At 33.8% G+C, this 22,616-nt stretch overlaps 1 protein-coding gene and 1 long non-coding RNA gene across 2 annotated transcripts in view; one reads left to right on the top strand and one right to left on the bottom strand.

Annotated features, from left to right (window-relative positions):
* The window catches only part of LOC133576743 (uncharacterized), a 39,256-nt gene extending 36,273 nt beyond the window's left edge, over positions 1-2,983 (bottom strand). Inside the window, exon 1 of the long non-coding RNA XR_009811674.2 lies at positions 2,482-2,983. This is a non-coding gene — a long non-coding RNA (uncharacterized lncRNA). The remainder of the gene's footprint in view (positions 1-2,481) is intronic.
* Positions 1-22,616, top strand: part of slc43a1a (solute carrier family 43 member 1a) — a 100,371-nt gene that overhangs the window by 50,523 nt on the left and 27,232 nt on the right. The gene's annotated exons all lie outside the window — the stretch shown is intronic.

The raw sequence follows: 22,616 nt of genomic DNA, 5'->3' as shown, positions 1-22,616 counted from the left end.
TATTGTCTTGTACCACAATGGTTGCTTTCTTAGTTCTGGTTTTTCATGACGTCATGAGGAGAAAAACATTCTTCCCCGTAGGCAATTTGCACGCCACTTCACGGAATAGGCTCCGTATCTTAAAATAGTAACTGGAGCTTGGAAATGACAGGCGGAGCTGTAAGTTCCATCATTTGGGGTCATTTTGCTAACCTTCTTTATATTTATATAGCGCTTTTCTCTAGTGACTCAAAGCGCTTTTACATAGTGAAAGACAATATCTAAGTTACATTTAAAGCAGTGTGGGTGGCACTGGGAGCAGGTGGGTAAAGTGTCTTGCCCAAGGACACGACGGCAGTAACTAGGATGGCGGAAGCGGGGATCGAACCTGGAACCCTCAAGTTGCTGGCACGGCCACTCTACAAACCGAGCTATACCGCCCCGCGCTAACAGTTTATAATAAGAACGCACTACAAAGCCATTACTAATTACTTAAATCATAACTTCTGAAGCATATTTCCGACATGAATACTTATTAATATGCAGTTTAATAGAATAGAATAGAAAGTACTTTATTGATCCCTGGGGGAAATTCAGCACCACAGTTCGCTCACAATAAACAATAAACACTTGGGTATTTTTTACATGTGAATAATATAAATACAGTCTATTATACAGCATTATTCACATGTGAATAACATAAATACAGTCTGTTATACAGCATTATTCACATGTGAATAACATAAATACAGTCTATTATACAGCATTATTCACATGTGAATAATATAAATACAGTCTATTATACAGCATTATTCACATGTGAATAATATAAATACAGTCTATTATACAGCATTGTTCACATGTAAACAATATAAATAGTCTATTATACAGCATTATTCACATGTGAGTAATATAAATACAGTCCATTATACAGCATTATTCACATGTGAAAAACATAAATACAGTCTATTATACAGCATTATTCACATGTGAACAATATAAATACAGTCTATTATACATCATTATTCACATGTGAATAACATAAATACAGTCTATTATACAGCATTATTCACATGTGAATAGTATAAATACAGTCTATTATACAGCATTATTCACATATGAGTAATATAAATACAGTCTATTATAGAACATTATTCACATGTGAATAATATAAATACAGTCTACTATACTGCATTATTCACATGTGAATATAAATACAATCTATTATACAGCATTATTCACATGTGAGTAATATAAATACAGTCTATTATACAGCATTATGCACATGTGAATAATATAAATACAGTCTATTTATTATACAGCATTATTCACATGTGAGTAATATAAATACAGTCTATTATACAGCATTATTCACATGTGAATAATATAAATACAGTCTATTATACAGCATTATTTACATGTGAGTAACATAAATACAGTCTATTATACAGCATTACTCACATGTGAATTATATAAATACAGTATTATACAGCATTATTCACATGTGAATTATATAAATACAGTCTATTATACATTTAAGTACAGTCAAAAAGTTGTTTAACACAGTCATAATTCTCACCATTAGTACATTTCTGAATACTTTGTGTGTGCGTGTGCGTGTGTGTGTGTGTGTGTGTGTGTGTGTGTGTGTGTGTGTGTGTGTGTGTGTAAATGACGAGAGATTAGATAGGTCTGATTTACAAAAGCCAAAAGCAGTGAAGTTGTCACGTTGTGTAAATGGTAAATAAAAAGAGAATACAACAAATCCTTTTCAACTTATATTCAATTGAATAGACTGCAAAGACAAGATATTTCATGTTCACACTGAGAAACTTCTTTCTTTCTTTCTCTGTTCCTGAGCCCATGTGGTGATATCCTTTACACACTGATGTCGCTTTTTGATGCAGTACCGCCTGAGGGATCCAAGGTCCGTAATATCATGGCTTACGTGCAGTGATTTCTCCACATTCTCTGAACCTTTTGATGATATTACGGAGCGTAGATGGTGAAATCCCTAAATTCCTTGCAATAGCTGCTTAAGAAATGTTGTTCTTAAACAATTTGCTCAGGCATTTGTTGACAAAGTGGTGACCCTCGCCCCGTCCTTGTTTGTGAATGACTGAGCATTTCATGGAATTTATTTTTATACCCAATCATGGCACCCACCTGTTCCCAATTAGCCTGTTCACCTGTGGGATGTTCCAAATAAGTGTTTGGATGGGCATTCCTCAACTTTCTCACTCTTTTTTGCCACTTGTGCCAGCTTTTTTGAAACATGTTGCAGGCATCAAAATCCAAATGAGCTAATATTTGCAAAATAACAAAGTTTTCCAGTTTGAATGTTAAATATCTTGTCTTTGCAGTCTATTCAATTGAATATAAGTTGAAAAGGATTTGCAAATCATTGTTTTCTCTTTTTATTTACCATTTACACAACGTGACAACTTCACTGCTTTTGGGTTTGGTATATTAGACATTTTTATACATTTTTCAAATCCGTACCTGTACATGAACGCATCACTTCTTCAGTTCAGTTCCAAGTTCAAGATGCACGACTACGTCGCCTGTTCAGTGTGAGCTAATAACACACAAACATACTTTAGTAAAACATTTAAATCTCCCATGGATGAACACTATAAGTGACTGTTCTACTCAGCGTGTACAGCGTGACCTTTCTTGTGTTGTTGTTGTTGTTGTTGTTGTTGTTGGAGCTCCACGTCACATCCTGATTGGAGACATCCCGCTTAAATAGCAACTCATGTTTCCCCAAACAAGACCTTCCAGTTCCCTTGAGGAGGCACATTCCTCCCTAATGCAATAACCCTTTCAACCATTATTACATTATTATGCTCAACTGCTCACAAATGGCTGTCCACAGTTTTGTGTACTTACAAGGGAATTAGACTCTTCCATATTGTCTGTTCAACAACAACAACAAAAATATACACAAAAACTGTAGAAAAAGTCAGTTGCTTGCTAGTTTGGTGGTGGCTAGCTGCTAAACCAAAACGTCTCAAAGCTACTGACGCGCTATCCGCTCAACCTGCGGCTAGCGTTAGCGGCTAGCGTTAGCGGCTAGCGTTAGCGGCTAGCGTTAGCGGCTAGCGTTAGCGGCTAGCGTTAGCGGCTAGCGTTAGCGGCTAGCGTTAGCGGCTAGCGTTAGCGGCTAGCGTTAGCGGCTAGCGTTAGCGGCTAGCGTTAGCGGCTAGCGTTAGCGGCTAGCGTTAGCGGCTAGCGTTAGCGGCTAGCGTTAGCGGCTAGCGTTAGCGGCTAGCGTTAGCGGCTAGCGTTAGCGGCTAGCGTTAGCGGCTAGCGTTAGCGGCTAGCGTTAGCGGCTAGCGTTAGCGGCTAGCGTTAGCGGCTAGCGTTAGCGGCTAGCGTTAGCGGCTAGCGTTAGCGGCTAGCGTTAGCGGCTAGCGTTAGCGGCTAGCGTTAGCTAATTGATTCAGAATCAGAATTAATAAGAAATAATACATTTTTTGACACCCCTGGTATACACGCAGCTAGTAATGCAAGAAGGTCTGAAATACGCTTGTTAAAAAATGTATTCTTTAAAAAAAAACATTTTATTTTTTGTTTAAAATCGATTTAAAAAAAAAAAAAATTGATTCAGAATCGGAATTAATAAGAATCGCGATTCATTCGTATTTTATTTTTTTGAAACCCCTAGTATACACGCAGTTAGTAAGCACAAGGTCTAAAATACGCTTGTTAAAAAAAACATTCTTAAAAAAAAAGACATTTATTTTTGGTTTTAAATCTATTTTAAATAAAAAATAGTAATTGATTCAGAATCAGAATGAATAAGAATCGCAATTCATTGGAATTTTTTTTTTTTTTTTGACACCCCTACTATACACGCAGCTAGTACGCGCAAGAAGGTCTAAAATGCGTTTGTTAAAAAAAAAATTCTTAAAAAAAACATTTATTTTTTGTTTTAAATCTATTTAAAAAAAATAGTAATGATTCAGAATCCGTATTAATAAGAATCGTGATTCATTCGAATTTATTATTTTTTGACACCCCTCGTATACACTCAGCTGGCAAACGCAAGAAGGTCTAAAAAAAACCGGCTGTTAAAAAAGGTACCCTTAAAAAAAACATTTATTTTTTGTTTTAAATCGTTTTAAAAAATAAATAAATAATTGATTCAGAATCGGAATTAATAAGAATCGCGATTAATTCGAAATAATACTTTTTTTGACACCCCTGGTATACACGCAGCTAGTAATGCAAGAAGGTGTGAAATAGGCTTGTTAAAAAATGTATTCTCTAAAAAAAAACATTTTATTTTTTGTTTAAAATCGATTTAAAAAAAATAAATAATTGATTCAGAATCGGAATTAATAAGAATCGCGATTCATTCGTATTTTATTAAAACCCCTAGTATACACGCAGTTAGTAAGCGCAAGGTCTAAAATACGCTTGTTAAAAAAAACATTCTTAAAAAAAAAAATAATTTATTTTTGGTTTTAAATCTTTTTTAAATAAAAAATAGTAATTGATTCAGAATCAGAATTAATAAGAATCGCAATTCATTCAAAAAACTTTCTTTTTTTTGACACCCCTAGTATACACGCAGCTAGTACGCGCAAGAAGGTCTAAAGTACGTTTGTTAAAAAAAAAATTCTTAAAAAAAACATTTATTTTTTGTTTTAAATCTATTTAAAAAAAAAAATCGTAATGATTCAGACTCGGTATTAACAAGAATCGCGATTCATTCGAATTTATTATTTTTTGACACCCCCAGTATACACGCAGCTAGTAAACGCAAGCAGGTCTAAAAAAAAAACGTCTGTTAAAAAAGGCACCCTTAAAAAAAACATTTATTTTGTTTTAAATCAATTAAAAAACACTTTTTTAATTGATTCAGAATCGGAATTAATAAGAATCGCGATTAATTCGAAATAATACATTTTTTGACACCCCTGGTATACACGCAGCTAGTAATGCAAGAAGGTCTGAAATACGCTTGTTAAAAAATGTATTCTTAAAAAAAAACATTTTATTTTTTGTTTAAAATCGATTTAAAAAAAAAAAAATAATTGATTCAGAATCGGAATTAATAAGAATCGCGATTTATTCGTATTTTATTTGTATTTTTTTTAAACCCCTAGTATACACGCAGTTAGTAAGCACAAGAAGGTCTAAAATACGCTTGTTAAAAAAAACAAATTCTTAAAAAAAACATTTAATTTTTGTTTTAAATCTTTTTTTTTTTTTAAATAGTAATTGATTCAGAATCAGAATTAATAAGAATCGCAATTCATTTGAATTTTTTTTTTTTTGACACCCCTAGTATACACGCAGCTAGTAAGCGCAAGAAGGTCTAAAATACGTTTGTTAAAAAAAAAATTCTTTAATAAGAATAATACAAAAGAAAACACATTTTTTATGCATATGTAAATGTATTCAGTTATAAATATTCATTCACTTTCTTCATGAATCTACGGAGCCCCTAAAGGGACATGGGGGAATTATTTTTTGAAATTATTTTTTATTTGTAATTTTTTTTTAGACATGTATCTCGTGCGCACGAGAAACTTTTTATAAAGTTATAATTTTTTTTTTAGACATGTATCTCGTGCGCAAGAGAAACTATTTATAAAGTTATAAAAATAAAAAATGTATAATTTTTTTTGTAGACATGTATCTCGTGCGCACGAGAAACTTTTTACAAAGTTATAAAAAAAAAAATGTTTTAATTATTTTAATTTATTTATTTTTTAGACATGTATCTCGTGCGCACGAGAAACTTCTTAGAAAGTTATAAAAAAAAATTGAAGGTATAATTTTTTTTAGACATGTATCTCGTGCGCAAGAGAAACTATAAAGTTATAAAAATAAAAAATTTATTTTTTTTTAGACATGTATCTCGTGCGCATGAGAAACGTTTTATAAAGTTATAAAAAAAATGTTTTTAAATTATTATTTTTATTTATTTTATTTTTTTTTAGACATGTATCTCGTGCACACGAGAAACCTTTTAGAAAGTTATAAAAAAAAATTAAAGGTATAATTTTTTGTTTGACATGTATCTTGTGCGCAAGAAAAACTATTTATAAAGTTATAAAAATAAAAAAGATATAATTTTTTTTAGACATGTATCTCGTGCGCACGAGAAACTTTTTATAAAGTTATTAAAACATTTTTTTTTAAATTATTATTTGTATTTATTTTTTAGACATGTATCTCGTGCGCACGAGAAACTTTTTAGAAAGTTATAAAAAAAAATTAAAGGTATAATTTTTTTTTAGACATATATCTCGTGCGCACGAGAAACTTTTTATAAAGTTATTAAAAAAAATGTGTTTTTAATTATTATTTTTATTTATTTATTTATTTTTTAGACATGTATCTCGTGCGCACGAGAAACTTTTTAGAAAGTTATAAAAAAAACTTAAAGGTATAATTTATTTTTTAGACATGTATCTCGTGCGCAAGAAAAACTATTTATAAAGTTATAAAAATTATAAATGTATAATTTTTTTAGACATGTATCTCGTGCGCACGAGAAACTTTTTAGAAAGTTATAAAAAAAAAATAAAGGTATAATTTTTTTTTTAGGCATGTATCTCGTGCGCAAGAGAAACTATTTATAAAGTTATAAAAATAAAAAATGTATAATTTTTCTCTAGACATGTATCTTGTGCGCACGAGAAACTTTTTATAAAGTTATAAAAAAAAACATTTTTTTAATTATTATTTTTATTTATTTATTTTTTAGACATGTATCTTGTGCGCACGAGAAACTTTTTAGAAAGTTATAAAAAAAAATTAAAGGTATAATTTTTTTTTAGACATGTATCTCGTGCGCAAGACAAACTATTTATAAAGTTATAAAAATAAAAAATGTATACTTTTTTTTAGACATGTATCTCGTGTGCACGAGAAACTTTTTATAAAGTTATAAAAAAAAAATTAAAAAATTATTATTTTTATTAATTTTTTTAGACATGTATCTTGTGTGCACGAGAAACCTTCTCATGCGCATGAGATACATGTCTAAAAAATTGTTTAATTATTAAAAAAAAAATGTATTAAAAAATAAATTTCCCCCATGTCCCTTTAGGGGCTCCGTATGAATCTCAACTTTACCGCGTTTTTTCTATGTTTTTATTGTAATATTTTCAGAATGTGTTTGTTCTATTTTTGACCAAACTAAGACAAAGAAAACAATCTGAAGTTGTCTTTATTTTTTAATTTTAATGCCATGATTTTAGGTTCCTCCATGCGGTTCTGAGCTAAAATGACTTTGACACCCCCGATTCTTGAACATGCCCTTTTTTAGTGTCAGTTCAACGAGGTCGATTTTAGGTCACAATGACCCCGGCGTCTAGTTCCCGCTAAAATTATAATGAGAAGACACGCCCTCTTGGTTCCTGTCAGGTAACCACGACGCCCGTCTGACGTCTGACACTGCAGGAATGAAGACTGAAATTCCCTCCAGGGACATGTTCCAGTTAAATAACTCCTTGTTACGAGAGCTGTCACTTTTTGTCATGCGCAGCTAAAAAAAAAAAAAAGAAAAGAAAAAGTCACAGCGGGGAATGACGGAGGAGCCTCTGTAAAGTCACACGGGGTCAACTCCAAAGAAAGTTCAAAAGCAAAAGTGTTTGTTGTGTTATTGCACGGCCTCTTGTGATAGACAAACAATCCAATCTGATTTTTTTGGGGGTCGTACAAGTGTGGCGCAGCTGTGAAGGATAGTAACTCTACATGCTCAAAAAAAGGGGAAAAAAGTCGGCGTTAATCAGCTGTGGTTTAGTGTTTCCTGCTGGGAACTGTGGGAGAAAATCTGCAGCTGTCAAACCAAAAATAAGAACAATATCACTAACCCCATGACTGTTCTCGTATTTAGTAGGGTTTTTTTTCATTATTAAGTTTGAACTTATTAATATTGGCAATTTTCCTTATTTTATTAGGCACTAAATACCCCTCATGTACTGACTAAATTACACCACGTCATCTTTTACTTTGTCTTCTTATTCTCTGGCAGACCAGGCACAAAAAAAAAGTTGCGTCAGCAGGTGGTGACAGGAGTAACTTTCACCGCAAATGTTGGTGTGGGAGAAAATCTGCAGGTGAAAATCAAAAATAAGAACAATATAACTAACCACATTACTTTTCTCGTATTTAGTCGGTAATATTAAGATTTTTTCATTATTAAGGTTTTAACTTATTGATATTGGCAATTTTCCTTATTTTATTAGGCACTAAATACCCCTCATGTACTGACTAAATTACACTACGTCACCTTTTACTTTGTCTTCTTATTCTCTGGCAGACCAGGCACAAAAAAAAAGTTGCCTCAGCAGGTGGTGACAGGAGTAACTTTCACCGCAAATGCTGGTGTGGGAGAAAATCTGCAGCTGTCAAACCAGAAATAAGAACAATATAACTAACCACATTACTTTTCTCATATTTAGTCGGTAATATTACGATTTTTTCAATATTAAGGTTTTAACTTATTGATATTGGCAATTTTCCTTATTTTATTAGGCACTAAATGTAGCAATACCCCTCATGTGCTGACTAAATTACACCACGTCACCTCTTTGGCGGACTAGGCACAAAAAAAAGTTGAGTCAGCAGGTGGTGACAGGAGTAACTTTCACCGCAAATGTTGGTGTGGGAGAAAATCTGCAGCTGTCAAACCAGAAATAAGAACAATATAACTAACCCCATTACTTTTATCGTATTTAGTAGGTAATATTATGTTTGTTTTTTTCATTATTAATTTCTAACTTATTAATATTGGCAATTTTCCTTATTTATTAGGCACTAAATACAGTAATACCCCTCATGTGCTGACTAAATTACACCACGTCACCTTTTACTTTGTCTTCTTATTCTCTGGCAGACCAGGCACAAAAAAAAAGTTGCATCAGCAGGTGGTGACAGGAGTAACTTTCACCGCAAATGCTGGTGTGGGAGAAAATCTGCAGCTGTCAAACCAGAAATAAGAACAATATAACTAACCCCATTACATTTCTCGTATTTAGTAGGTAATATTACGATTGTTTCATTATTAAGTTTTAACTTATTAATATTGGCAATTTTCCTTATTTTATTAGGCACTAAATGTAGCAATACCCCTCATGTGCTGACTAAATTACACCACGCCACCTTTTACTTTGTCTTCTTATTCTCTGCCGGACCAGGCTCAAAAAAAAGTTGCGTCAGCAGGTGGTGACATGAGTAACTTTCACCGCAAATGTTGGTATTTATAGAAAAATTATATATTGTAAAAAAAAAAGTTGCGTATTCCTGCAAACTATTTCAACCAGGCATAGAAGTTTTTCAACTCGCAACTGTCTCTATGTACTGCTTTCATTCCTTTTAAACTTTAATACTATCCATTATTGCAACAAATATGACAGTATATTATCATACTTTCCAAACATGTTTTTGTCTAAATAAAAATATATAAAAATACTGAACTTTAAAACAAACTCCCCATCAAATTAATACAAATGACAATACATTTTTACTGTAAATTGAAAAAAACTACGACAGTTTTTTTGCGTAAATATCATTTTTACTGTAAAATCTTGTTTTTAACGGTGTATTACTGTAAATGGAAAGACGGTACATTTGTTTTTACGGTAGAAAAACTGGCAGCTAAGTTGCCAGAATAAAAAAATTACTTGCAGTGTTTTCCATGAACAATATAATGTTGTAAAAAAAACAATGTCAATTCAACACAAATATTCTGGCAACTAAATTGCCAGCTTTTACCGTAAAATCGCCCCAAAAAACAGTGGTACTGTTTTTCCATTTACCGTAAAATGTTGTAAAAATTAAAAAACATTTTTTTTACAGTAAAATGTTGTAAATGTAAAGTTTCTACAGTAAAATGGATAGTCTACTTAAAACAATTGATATAATTAACTAGATGAGGGAATTCCTGAAGGAATTGCATGTGAATGCTCCAATGCTGAAGTTGAACTGAAATCCTGGAATTTTTTAAAATAATTGTTGAAGTAGAGCACACAATTCCAAAAAAGGCTGAATATTTTGAAGTTGGAACAGTTTGAATCAGATGAAAAATATGGGAGTTGTGGAACTTTGAAGAATGTCCATTGATTTCAATTGGAATTTCCCAAAAATGTTGGGAAAAGCGGGAATCTTTTTGAAAATGGTAAAAAAAAAACTTGAATGTTCTGAATGAGTTGGAAATGGTTGGTGTTGGAATTTTTCAAATCGGTCCAGAAATGTTGAAGTAGTAACATTTTTATTTGAGAAATGGTATTAAGGAATTCCTGGAATTTCGGGAAAACCGGGAATATTTCCAGTTCGAAAAACATCTTAATTTTTTGTCCTGATTAAAAGGAATGTTTGGATGGTGGAACGGTTGAAGTGGGTTGAAAAATGTAGAAGGAGTAGTCGCCAGAAAAAAGGGTCAAAAAAGGGTTTGAAAAAACGGCAATTCTGGGAATTCCTGGAATTTTTTTTTGTTGGAAAAATGATTGTTTGAATGTCCAGGATATGTGGAATATGTTGAAGGTGGAATGGTTTGAATCGGTTGAGAAATTTGGAAATGGTGGACGTTTGGAAAAATTCATTTTGATTGGGAAAAATGACCCGGAGAACCTGGAATTCTGGAAAATCTGGGAATTTTTGGAATTTGTCAAGGGAAAGCCCGCAATTCCCGAATAGGCTGAACAGCTTGAAGTTGGAACGGTTTGAATCAGATGAAAAATATGGGAGTTGTGGAACTTTGAAGAATGTCCCATTGATTTCAATTGGAATTTCCCAAAAATGTGAGGAAAAGCGGGAATTTTTTTCAAAATGGCAAAAAAAACCTTGAATGTTCTGAATGAGTTGGAAATGGTTGGTGTTGGAATTTTTCAAATCGGACGAGAAATGTTGAAACATTTTGAATTGAGAAATGGTATTACGGAATTCCTGGAATTTCGGGAAAATCGGGAATTTTTCGAAAAACAACTTAATTTTTTTGTCCTGATTAAGAGGAATGTTTGGACAGTGGAATGGTTGAAGTGGGTTGAAAAATGTGGAAGGAATAGTTGCCAGAAAAAAAGGTCAAAAAAAGGGAATTCTGGGAATTCCTGGAATTGTTTTGAATATGGAAAAATGATCGTTCGAATATCCAGGATATGTGGAATGTGTTGAAGGTGGAATGGTTTGAATAGGTTGGAAAAATTTGGAAATGGTGAACGTTTGGAAAAATGGCCAATTCATTTTGATTGGAAAAAATGACCCGGAGAACCTGGAATTCTGGAAAATCTGGGAATTTTTGGAATTTGTCAAGGGAAAGCCCGCAATTCCGGAATAGGATGAACAGCTTGAAGTTGGAACGGTTTGAATCAGATGAAAAATGTGGGAGTTGTGGAACTTTGAAGAATGTCCCATTTATTTCAATTAGAATTTCCCCAAAATGTTGGGAATTTTTTTGAAAATGGTAAAAAAAACCTTGAATGTTCTGAATGAGTTGAAATGGTTGGTGTTGGAATTTTTAAAAACGGTCAAAAAGTTTTTTGAAGTAGTAAGATTTTTAATTGACAAATGGTATTAAGGAATTCCTGATATTCCAGGAAAACTGGGAATTTTTCCAGTTCGAAAAACAACTTAATTTTTTGTCCTGATTAAAAGGAATGTTTGGACGGTGGAATGGTTGAAGTGGGTTGAAAAATGTGGAAGGAATAGTTGCCAGAAAAAAGGGTTCATAAAGGGTCAAAAAAGGGTTTGAAAAAACGGGAATTCCTGGAAAAAAATTTTACTTAGAAAAATGATTGTTTAAATGTCCAGAATATGTGGAATGTGTTGAAGGTGGAATGGTTTGAATCAGTTGAAAAATGTGGGAGTTGTGGAACTTTGAAGAATGTCCCATTTATTTCAATTGGAATTTCCCCAAAATGTCGGGAATTTTTTTGAAACTGGTAAAAAAAACCTTGAATGTTCTGAATGAGTTGAAATGGGTGGTGTTGGAATTTTTAAAAACGGTCAAAAAGTTTTTTGAAGTAGTAAAATTTTTAATTGACAAATGGTATTAAGGAATTCCTGAAATTCCAGGAAAACCGGGAATTTTTCCAGTTCGAAAAACAACTTAATTTTTTGTCCTGATTAAAAGGAATGTTTGGACGGTGGAACGGTTGAAGTGGGTTGAAAAATGTGGAAGGAATAGTTGCCAGAAAAAATGGTCAAAAAAGGGTTTGGAAAAAAAGGGAATTCTGGGAATTCCTGGAATTATTTTGAATATGGAAAAATGATTTTTCGAATATCCAGGATATGTGGAATGTGTTGAAGGTGGAATGGTTTGAATAGGTTGAAAAATTTGGAAATGTTGGAAGTTTGGAAAAATGGGCAATTAATTTTGACTGGGAAAAATGTCCCGGAAAACCTGGAATTCTGGGAAATCTGGGAATTTTTCTAGTTCGAAAAACAACTTAATTTTTTTGTCCTGATTAAGAGGAATGTTTGGACGGTGGAACGGTTGAATTGGGTTGAAAAATGTGGAAGGAATAGTTGCCAGAAAAAATGGTCAAAAAAGGGTTTGGAAAAAAAGGGAATTCTGGGAATTCCTGGAATTATTTTGAATATGGAAAAATGATTGTTCGAATATCCAGGATATGTGGAATGTGTTGAAGGTGGAATGGTTTGAATAGGTTGAAAAATTTGGAAATGTTGGAAGTTTGGAAAAATGGGCAATTAATTTTGACTGGGAAAAATGTCCCGGAAAACCTGGAATTCTGGGAAATCTGGGAATTTTCCTAGTTCGAAAAACAACTTAATTTTTTGTCCTGATTAAAAGGAATGTTTGGACGGTGGAACGGGGTTGAGAAATGCAGAAGGAGTACTTGCCAGAAAAAAGGGTTTGATAAAAACGGGAACTCTGGGAAATCCTTGGAATTTTTTTTTAACTTAGAAAAATGATTGTTTGAATGTCCAGAATATGTGGAATCAGTTGAAGGTGGAATGGTTTGAATCAGTTGAAAAATGTGGAAATGCTGGACGTTTGGAAAAATAGCCAATTCATTTTGATTGGGAAAAATTACCCGGAGAACCTGGAATTCTGGGAAATCTGGGAATTTTTGGAATTTGTCAAGGGAAAGCCCGCAATTCCCGAATAGGCTGAACAGCTTGAAGTTGGAACGGTTTGAATCAGATGAAAAATGTGGGAGTTGTGGAACTTTGAAGAATATCCCATTTATTTCAATTGGAATTTCCCCAAAATGTCGGGAATTTTTTTGAAAATGGCAAAAAAAAAACTTGAATGTTCTGAATGAGTTGAAATGGTTGGTGTTGGAATTTTTAAAAACGGTCAAAAAGTTTTTTGAAGTAGTAAAATTTTTAATTGACAAATGGTATTAAGGAATTCGTGAAATTCCAGGAAAACCGGGAATTTTTCCAGTTCGAAAAACAACTTAATTTTTTGTCCTGATTAAAAGGAATGTTTGGACGGTGGAACGGTTGAAGTGGGTTGAAAAATGTGGAAGGAATAGTTGCCAGAAAAAATGGTCAAAAAAGGGTTTGGAAAAAAAGGGAATTCTGGGAATTCCTGGAATTATTTTGAATATGGAAAAATGATTTTTCGAATATCCAGGATATGTGGAATGTGTTGAAGGTGGAATGGTTTGAATAGGTTGAAAAATTTGGAAATGTTGGAAGTTTGGAAAAATGGGCAATTAATTTTGACTGGGAAAAATGTCCCGGAAAACCTGGAATTCTGGGAAATCTGGGAATTTTTCTAGTTCGAAAAACAACTTAATTTTTTTGTCCTGATTAAGAGGAATGTTTGGACGGTGGAACGGTTGAATTGGGTTGAAAAATGTGGAAGGAATAGTTGCCAGAAAAAATGGTCAAAAAAGGGTTTGGAAAAAAAGGGAATTCTGGGAATTCCTGGAAATATTTTGAATATGGAAAAATGATTGTTCGAATATCCAGGATATGTGGAATGTGTTGAAGGTGGAATGGTTTGAATAGGTTGAAAAATTTGGAAATGTTGGAAGTTTGGAAAAATGGGCAATTAATTTTGACTGGGAAAAATGTCCCGGAAAACCTGGAATTCTGGGAAATCTGGGAATTTTCCTAGTTCGAAAAACAACTTAATTTTTTGTCCTGATTAAAAGGAATGTTTGGACGGTGGAACGGGGTTGAGAAATGCAGAAGGAGTACTTGCCAGAAAAAAGGGTTTGATAAAAACGGGAACTCTGGGAAATCCTTGGAATTTTTTTTTAACTTAGAAAAATGATTGTTTGAATGTCCAGAATATGTGGAATCAGTTGAAGGTGGAATGGTTTGAATCAGTTGAAAAATGTGGAAATGCTGGACGTTTGGAAAAATAGCCAATTCATTTTGATTGGGAAAAATTACCCGGAGAACCTGGAATTCTGGGAAATCTGGGAATTTTTGGAATTTGTCAAGGGAAAGCCCGCAATTCCCGAATAGGCTGAACAGCTTGAAGTTGGAACGGTTTGAATCAGATGAAAAATGTGGGAGTTGTGGAACTTTGAAGAATATCCCATTTATTTCAATTGGAATTTCCCCAAAATGTCGGGAATTTTTTTGAAAATGGCAAAAAAAAAACTTGAATGTTCTGAATGAGTTGAAATGGTTGGTGTTGGAATTTTTAAAAACGGTCAAAAAGTTTTTTGAAGTAGTAAAATTTTTAATTGACAAATGGTATTAAGGAATTCGTGAAATTCCAGGAAAACCGGGAATTTTTCCAGTTCGAAAAACAACTTAATTTTTTGTCCTGATTAAAAGGAATGTTTGGACGGTGGAACGGTTGAAGTGGGTTGAAAAATGTGGAAGGAATAGTTGCCAGAAAAAATGGTCAAAAAAGGGTTTGGAAAAAAAGGGAATTCTGGGAATTCCTGGAATTATTTTGAATATGGAAAAATGATTTTTCGAATATCCAGGATATGTGGAATGTGTTGAAGGTGGAATGGTTTGAATAGGTTGAAAAATTTGGAAATGTTGGAAGTTTGGAAAAATGGGCAATTAATTTTGACTGGGAAAAATGTCCCGGAAAACCTGGAATTCTGGGAAATCTGGGAATTTTTCTAGTTCGAAAAACAACTTAATTTTTTTGTCCTGATTAAGAGGAATGTTTGGACGGTGGAACGGTTGAATTGGGTTGAAAAATGTGGAAGGAATAGTTGCCAGAAAAAATAGTCAAAAAAGGGTTTGGAAAAAAAGGGAATTCTGGGAATTCCTGGAATTATTTTGAATATGGAAAAATGATTGTTCGAATATCCAGGATATGTGGAATGTGTTGAAGGTGGAATGGTTTGAATAGGTTGAAAAATTTGGAAATGTTGGAAGTTTGGAAAAATGGGCAATTAATTTTGACTGGGAAAAATGTCCCGGAAAACCTGGAATTCTGGGAAATCTGGGAATTTTCCTAGTTCGAAAAACAACTTAATTTTTTGTCCTGATTAAAAGGAATGTTTGGACGGTGGAACGGGGTTGAGAAATGCAGAAGGAGTACTTGCCAGAAAAAAGGGTTTGATAAAAACGGGAACTCTGGGAAATCCTTGGAATTTTTTTTTAACTTAGAAAAATGATTGTTTGAATGTCCAGAATATGTGGAATCAGTTGAAGGTGGAATGGTTTGAATCAGTTGAAAAATGTGGAAATGCTGGACGTTTGGAAAAATAGCCAATTCATTTTGATTGGGAAAAATTACCCGGAGAACCTGGAATTCTGGGAAATCTGGGAATTTTTGGAATTTGTCAAGGGAAAGCCCGCAATTCCCGAATAGGCTGAACAGCTTGAAGTTGGAACGGTTTAAATCAGATGAAAAATGTGGGAGTTGTGGAACTTTGAAGAATATCCCATTTATTTCAATTGGAATTTCCCCAAAATGTCGGGAATTTTTTTGAAAATGGCAAAAAAAAACCTTGAATGTTCTGAATGAGTTGAAATGGTTGGTGTTGGAATTTTTAAAAACGGTCAAAAAGTTTTTTGAAGTAGTAAAATTTTTAATTGACAAATGGTATTAAGGAATTCGTGAAATTCCAGGAAAACCGGGAATTTTTCCAGTTCGAAAAACAACTTAATTTTTTGTCCTGATTAAAAGGAATGTTTGGACGGTGGAACGGTTGAAGTGGGTTGAAAAATGTGGAAGGAATAGTTGCCAGAAAAAATGGTCAAAAAAGGGTTTGGAAAAAAAGGGAATTCTGGGAATTCCTGGAATTATTTTGAATATGGAAAAATGATTGTTCGAATATCCAGGATATGTGGAATGTGTTGAAGGTGGAATGGTTTGAATAGGTTGAAAAATTTGGAAATGTTGGAAGTTTGGAAAAATGGGCAATTAATTTTGACTGGGAAAAATGTCCCGGAAAACCTGGAATTCTGGGAAATCTGGGAATTTTCCTAGTTCGAAAAACAACTTAATTTTTTGTCCTGATTAAAAGGAATGTTTGGACGGTGGAACGGGGTTGAGAAATGCAGAAGGAGTACTTGCCAGAAAAAAGGGTTTGATAAAAACGGGAACTCTGGGAAATCCTTGGAAATTTTTTTTAACTTAGAAAAATGATTGTTTGAATGTCCAGAATATGTGGAATCAGTTGAAGGTGGAATGGTTTGAATCAGTTGAAAAATGTGGAAATGCTGGACGTTTGGAAAAATAGCCAATTCATTTTGATTGGGAAAAATTACCCGGAGAACCTGGAATTCTGGGAAATCTGGGAATTTTTGGAATTTGTCAAGGGAAAGCCCGCAATTCCCGAATAGGCTGAACAGCTTGAAGTTGGAACGGTTTGAATCAGATGAAAAATGTGGGAGTTGTGGAACTTTGAAGAATATCCCATTTATTTCAATTGGAATTTCCCCAAAATGTCGGGAATTTTTTTGAAAATGGCAAAAAAAAAACTTGAATGTTCTGAATGAGTTGAAATGGTTGGTGTTGGAATTTTTAAAAACGGTCAAAAAGTTTTTTGAAGTAGTAAAATTTTTAATTGACAAATGGTATTAAGGAATTCGTGAAATTCCAGGAAAACCGGGAATTTTTCCAGTTCGAAAAACAACTTAATTTTTTGTCCTGATTAAAAGGAATGTTTGGACGGTGGAACGGTTGAAGTGGGTTGAAAAATGTGGAAGGAATAGTTGCCAGAAAAAATGGTCAAAAAAGGGTTTGGAAAAAAAGGGAATTCTGGGAATTCCTGGAATTATTTTGAATATGGAAAAATGATTTTTCGAATATCCAGGATATGTGGAATGTGTTGAAGGTGGAATGGTTTGAATAGGTTGAAAAATTTGGAAATGTTGGAAGTTTGGAAAAATGGGCAATTAATTTTGACTGGGAAAAATGTCCCGGAAAACCTGGAATTCTGGGAAATCTGGGAATTTTTCTAGTTCGAAAAACAACTTAATTTTTTTGTCCTGATTAAGAGGAATGTTTGGACGGTGGAACGGTTGAATTGGGTTGAAAAATGTGGAAGGAATAGTTGCCAGAAAAAATAGTCAAAAAAGGGTTTGGAAAAAAAGGGAATTCTGGGAATTCCTGGAATTATTTTGAATATGGAAAAATGATTTTTCGAATATCCAGGATATGTGGAATGTGTTGAAGGTGGAATGGTTTGAATAGGTTGAAAAATTTGGAAATGTTGGAAGTTTGGAAAAATGGGCAATTAATTTTGACTGGGAAAAATGTCCCGGAAAACCTGGAATTCTGGGAAATCTGGGAATTTTTCTAGTTCGAAAAACAACTTAATTTTTTTGTCCTGATTAAGAGGAATGTTTGGACGGTGGAACGGTTGAATTGGGTTGAAAAATGTGGAAGGAATAGTTGCCAGAAAAAATAGTCAAAAAAGGGAATTCTGGGAATTCCTGGAATTATTTTGAATATGGAAAAATGATTGTTCGAATATCCAGGATATGTGGAATGTGTTGAAGGTGGAATGGTTTGAATAGGTTGAAAAATTTGGAAATGTTGGAAGTTTGGAAAAATGGGCAATTAATTTTGACTGGGAAAAATGTCCCGGAAAACCTGGAATTCTGGGAAATCTGGGAATTTTCCTAGTTCGAAAAACAACTTAATTTTTTGTCCTGATTAAAAGGAATGTTTGGACGGTGGAACGGGGTTGAGAAATGCAGAAGGAGTACTTGCCAGAAAAAAGGGTTTGATAAAAACGGGAACTCTGGGAAATCCTTGGAATTTTTTTTTAACTTAGAAAAATGATTGTTTGAATGTCCAGAATATGTGGAATCAGTTGAAGGTGGAATGGTTTGAATCAGTTGAAAAATGTGGAAATGCTGGACGTTTGGAAAAATAGCCAATTCATTTTGATTGGGAAAAATTACCCGGAGAACCTGGAATTCTGGGAAATCTGGGAATTTTTGGAATTTGTCAAGGGAAAGCCCGCAATTCCCGAATAGGCTGAACAGCTTGAAGTTGGAACGGTTTGAATCAGATGAAAAATGTGGGAGTTGTGGAACTTTGAAGAATATCCCATTTATTTCAATTGGAATTTCCCCAAAATGTCGGGAATTTTTTTGAAAATGGCAAAAAAAAAACTTGAATGTTCTGAATGAGTTGAAATGGTTGGTGTTGGAATTTTTAAAAACGGTCAAAAAGTTTTTTGAAGTAGTAAAATTTTTAATTGACAAATGGTATTAAGGAATTCGTGAAATTCCAGGAAAACCGGGAATTTTTCCAGTTCGAAAAACAACTTAATTTTTTGTCCTGATTAAAAGGAATGTTTGGACGGTGGAACGGTTGAAGTGGGTTGAAAAATGTGGAAGGAATAGTTGCCAGAAAAAATGGTCAAAAAAGGGTTTGGAAAAAAAGGGAATTCTGGGAATTCCTGGAATTATTTTGAATATGGAAAAATGATTGTTCGAATATCCAGGATATGTGGAATGTGTTGAAGGTGGAATGGTTTGAATAGGTTGAAAAATTTGGAAATGTTGGAAGTTTGGAAAAATGGGCAATTAATTTTGACTGGGAAAAATGTCCCGGAAAACCTGGAATTCTGGGAAATCTGGGAATTTTCCTAGTTCGAAAAACAACTTAATTTTTTGTCCTGATTAAAAGGAATGTTTGGACGGTGGAACGGGGTTGAGAAATGCAGAAGGAGTACTTGCCAGAAAAAAGGGTTTGATAAAAACGGGAACTCTGGGAAATCCTTGGAATTTTTTTTTAACTTAGAAAAATGATTGTTTGAATGTCCAGAATATGTGGAATCAGTTGAAGGTGGAATGGTTTGAATCAGTTGAAAAATGTGGAAATGCTGGACGTTTGGAAAAATAGCCAATTCATTTTGATTGGGAAAAATTACCCGGAGAACCTGGAATTCTGGGAAATCTGGGAATTTTTGGAATTTGTCAAGGGAAAGCCCGCAATTCCCGAATAGGCTGAACAGCTTGAAGTTGGAACGGTTTGAATCAGATGAAAAATGTGGGAGTTGTGGAACTTTGAAGAATATCCCATTTATTTCAATTGGAATTTCCCCAAAATGTCGGGAATTTTTTTGAAAATGGCAAAAAAAACCCTTGAATGTTCTGAATGAGTTGAAATGGTTGGTGTTGGAATTTTTAAAAACGGTCAAAAAGTTTTTTGAAGTAGTAAAATTTTTAATTGACAAATGGTATTAAGGAATTCGTGAAATTCCAGGAAAACCGGGAATTTTTCCAGTTCGAAAAACAACTTAATTTTTTGTCCTGATTAAAAGGAATGTTTGGACGGTGGAACGGTTGAAGTGGGTTGAAAAATGTGGAAGGAATAGTTGCCAGAAAAAATGGTCAAAAAAGGGTTTGGAAAAAAAGGGAATTCTGGGAATTCCTGGAATTATTTTGAATATGGAAAAATGATTTTTCGAATATCCAGGATATGTGGAATGTGTTGAAGGTGGAATGGTTTGAATAGGTTGAAAAATTTGGAAATGTTGGAAGTTTGGAAAAATGGGCAATTAATTTTGACTGGGAAAAATGTCCCGGAAAACCTGGAATTCTGGGAAATCTGGGAATTTTTCTAGTTCGAAAAACAACTTAATTTTTTTGTCCTGATTAAGAGGAATGTTTGGACGGTGGAACGGTTGAATTGGGTTGAAAAATGTGGAAGGAATAGTTGCCAGAAAAAATAGTCAAAAAAGGGTTTGGAAAAAAAGGGAATTCTGGGAATTCCTGGAATTATTTTGAATATGGAAAAATGATTGTTCGAATATCCAGGATATGTGGAATGTGTTGAAGGTGGAATGGTTTGAATAGGTTGAAAAATTTGGAAATGTTGGAAGTTTGGAAAAATGGGCAATTAATTTTGACTGGGAAAAATGTCCCGGAAAACCTGGAATTCTGGGAAATCTGGGAATTTTCCTAGTTCGAAAAACAACTTAATTTTTTTGTCCTGATTAAGAGGAATGTTTGGACGGTGGAACGGTTGAATTGGGTTGAAAAATGTGGAAGGAATAGTTGCCAGAAAAAATAGTCAAAAAAGGGTTTGGAAAAAAAGGGAATTCTGGGAATTCCTGGAATTATTTTGAATATGGAAAAATGATTGTTCGAATATCCAGGATATGTGGAATGTGTTGAAGGTGGAATGGTTTGAATAGGTTGAAAAATTTGGAAATGTTGGAAGTTTGGAAAAATGGGCAATTAATTTTGACTGGGAAAAATGTCCCGGAAAACCTGGAATTCTGGGAAATCTGGGAATTTTCCTAGTTCGAAAAACAACTTAATTTTTTGTCCTGATTAAAAGGAATGTTTGGACGGTGGAACGGGGTTGAGAAATGCAGAAGGAGTACTTGCCAGAAAAAAGGGTTTGATAAAAACGGGAACTCTGGGAAATCCTTGGAATTTTTTTTTAACTTAGAAAAATGATTGTTTGAATGTCCAGAATATGTGGAATCAGTTGAAGGTGGAATGGTTTGAATCAGTTGAAAAATGTGGAAATGCTGGACGTTTGGAAAAATAGCCAATTCATTTTGATTGGGAAAAATTACCCGGAGAACCTGGAATTCTGGGAAATCTGGGAATTTTTGGAATTTGTCAAGGGAAAGCCCGCAATTCCCGAATAGGCTGAACAGCTTGAAGTTGGAACGGTTTGAATCAGATGAAAAATGTGGGAGTTGTGGAACTTTGAAGAATATCCCATTTATTTCAATTGGAATTTCCCCAAAATGTCGGGAATTTTTTTGAAAATGGCAAAAAAAAACCTTGAATGTTCTGAATGAGTTGAAATGGTTGGTGTTGGAATTTTTAAAAACGGTCAAAAAGTTTTTTGAAGTAGTAAAATTTTTAATTGACAAATGGTATTAAGGAATTCGTGAAATTCCAGGAAAACCGGGAATTTTTCCAGTTCGAAAAACAACTTAATTTTTTGTCCTGATTAAAAGGAATGTTTGGACGGTGGAACGGTTGAAGTGGGTTGAAAAATGTGGAAGGAATAGTTGCCAGAAAAAATGGTCAAAAAAGGGTTTGGAAAAAAAGGGAATTCTGGGAATTCCTGGAATTATTTTGAATATGGAAAAATGATTGTTCGAATATCCAGGATATGTGGAATGTGTTGAAGGTGGAATGGTTTGAATAGGTTGAAAAATTTGGAAATGTTGGAAGTTTGGAAAAATGGGCAATTAATTTTGACTGGGAAAAATGTCCCGGAAAACCTGGAATTCTGGGAAATCTGGGAATTTTCCTAGTTCGAAAAACAACTTAATTTTTTGTCCTGATTAAAAGGAATGTTTGGACGGTGGAACGGGGTTGAGAAATGCAGAAGGAGTACTTGCCAGAAAAAAGGGTTTGATAAAAACGGGAACTCTGGGAAATCCTTGGAATTTTTTTTTAACTTAGAAAAATGATTGTTTGAATGTCCAGAATATGTGGAATCAGTTGAAGGTGGAATGGTTTGAATCAGTTGAAAAATGTGGAAATGCTGGACGTTTGGAAAAATAGCCAATTCATTTTGATTGGGAAAAATTACCCGGAGAACCTGGAATTCTGGGAAATCTGGGAATTTTTGGAATTTGTCAAGGGAAAGCCCGCAATTCCCGAATAGGCTGAACAGCTTGAAGTTGGAACGGTTTGAATCAGATGAAAAATGTGGGAGTTGTGGAACTTTGAAGAATATCCCATTTATTTCAATTGGAATTTCCCCAAAATGTCGGGAATTTTTTTGAAAATGGCAAAAAAAAAACTTGAATGTTCTGAATGAGTTGAAATGGTTGGTGTTGGAATTTTTAAAAACGGTCAAAAAGTTTTTTGAAGTAGTAAAATTTTTAATTGACAAATGGTATTAAGGAATTCGTGAAATTCCAGGAAAACCGGGAATTTTTCCAGTTCGAAAAACAACTTAATTTTTTGTCCTGATTAAAAGGAATGTTTGGACGGTGGAACGGTTGAAGTGGGTTGAAAAATGTGGAAGGAATAGTTGCCAGAAAAAATGGTCAAAAAAGGGTTTGGAAAAAAAGGGAATTCTGGGAATTCCTGGAATTATTTTGAATATGGAAAAATGATTTTTCGAATATCCAGGATATGTGGAATGTGTTGAAGGTGGAATGGTTTGAATAGGTTGAAAAATTTGGAAATGTTGGAAGTTTGGAAAAATGGGCAATTAATTTTGACTGGGAAAAATGTCCCGGAAAACCTGGAATTCTGGGAAATCTGGGAATTTTTCTAGTTCGAAAAACAACTTAATTTTTTTGTCCTGATTAAGAGGAATGTTTGGACGG

Source organism: Nerophis lumbriciformis, linkage group LG36 (genome assembly GCF_033978685.3).
Source record: "Nerophis lumbriciformis linkage group LG36, RoL_Nlum_v2.1, whole genome shotgun sequence".
Lineage (NCBI taxonomy): Eukaryota > Metazoa > Chordata > Actinopteri > Syngnathiformes > Syngnathidae > Nerophis > Nerophis lumbriciformis.
The sequence above is the reverse complement of the archived record's forward strand: the minus strand, read 5'-3'. Positions and strand labels throughout refer to the sequence as shown.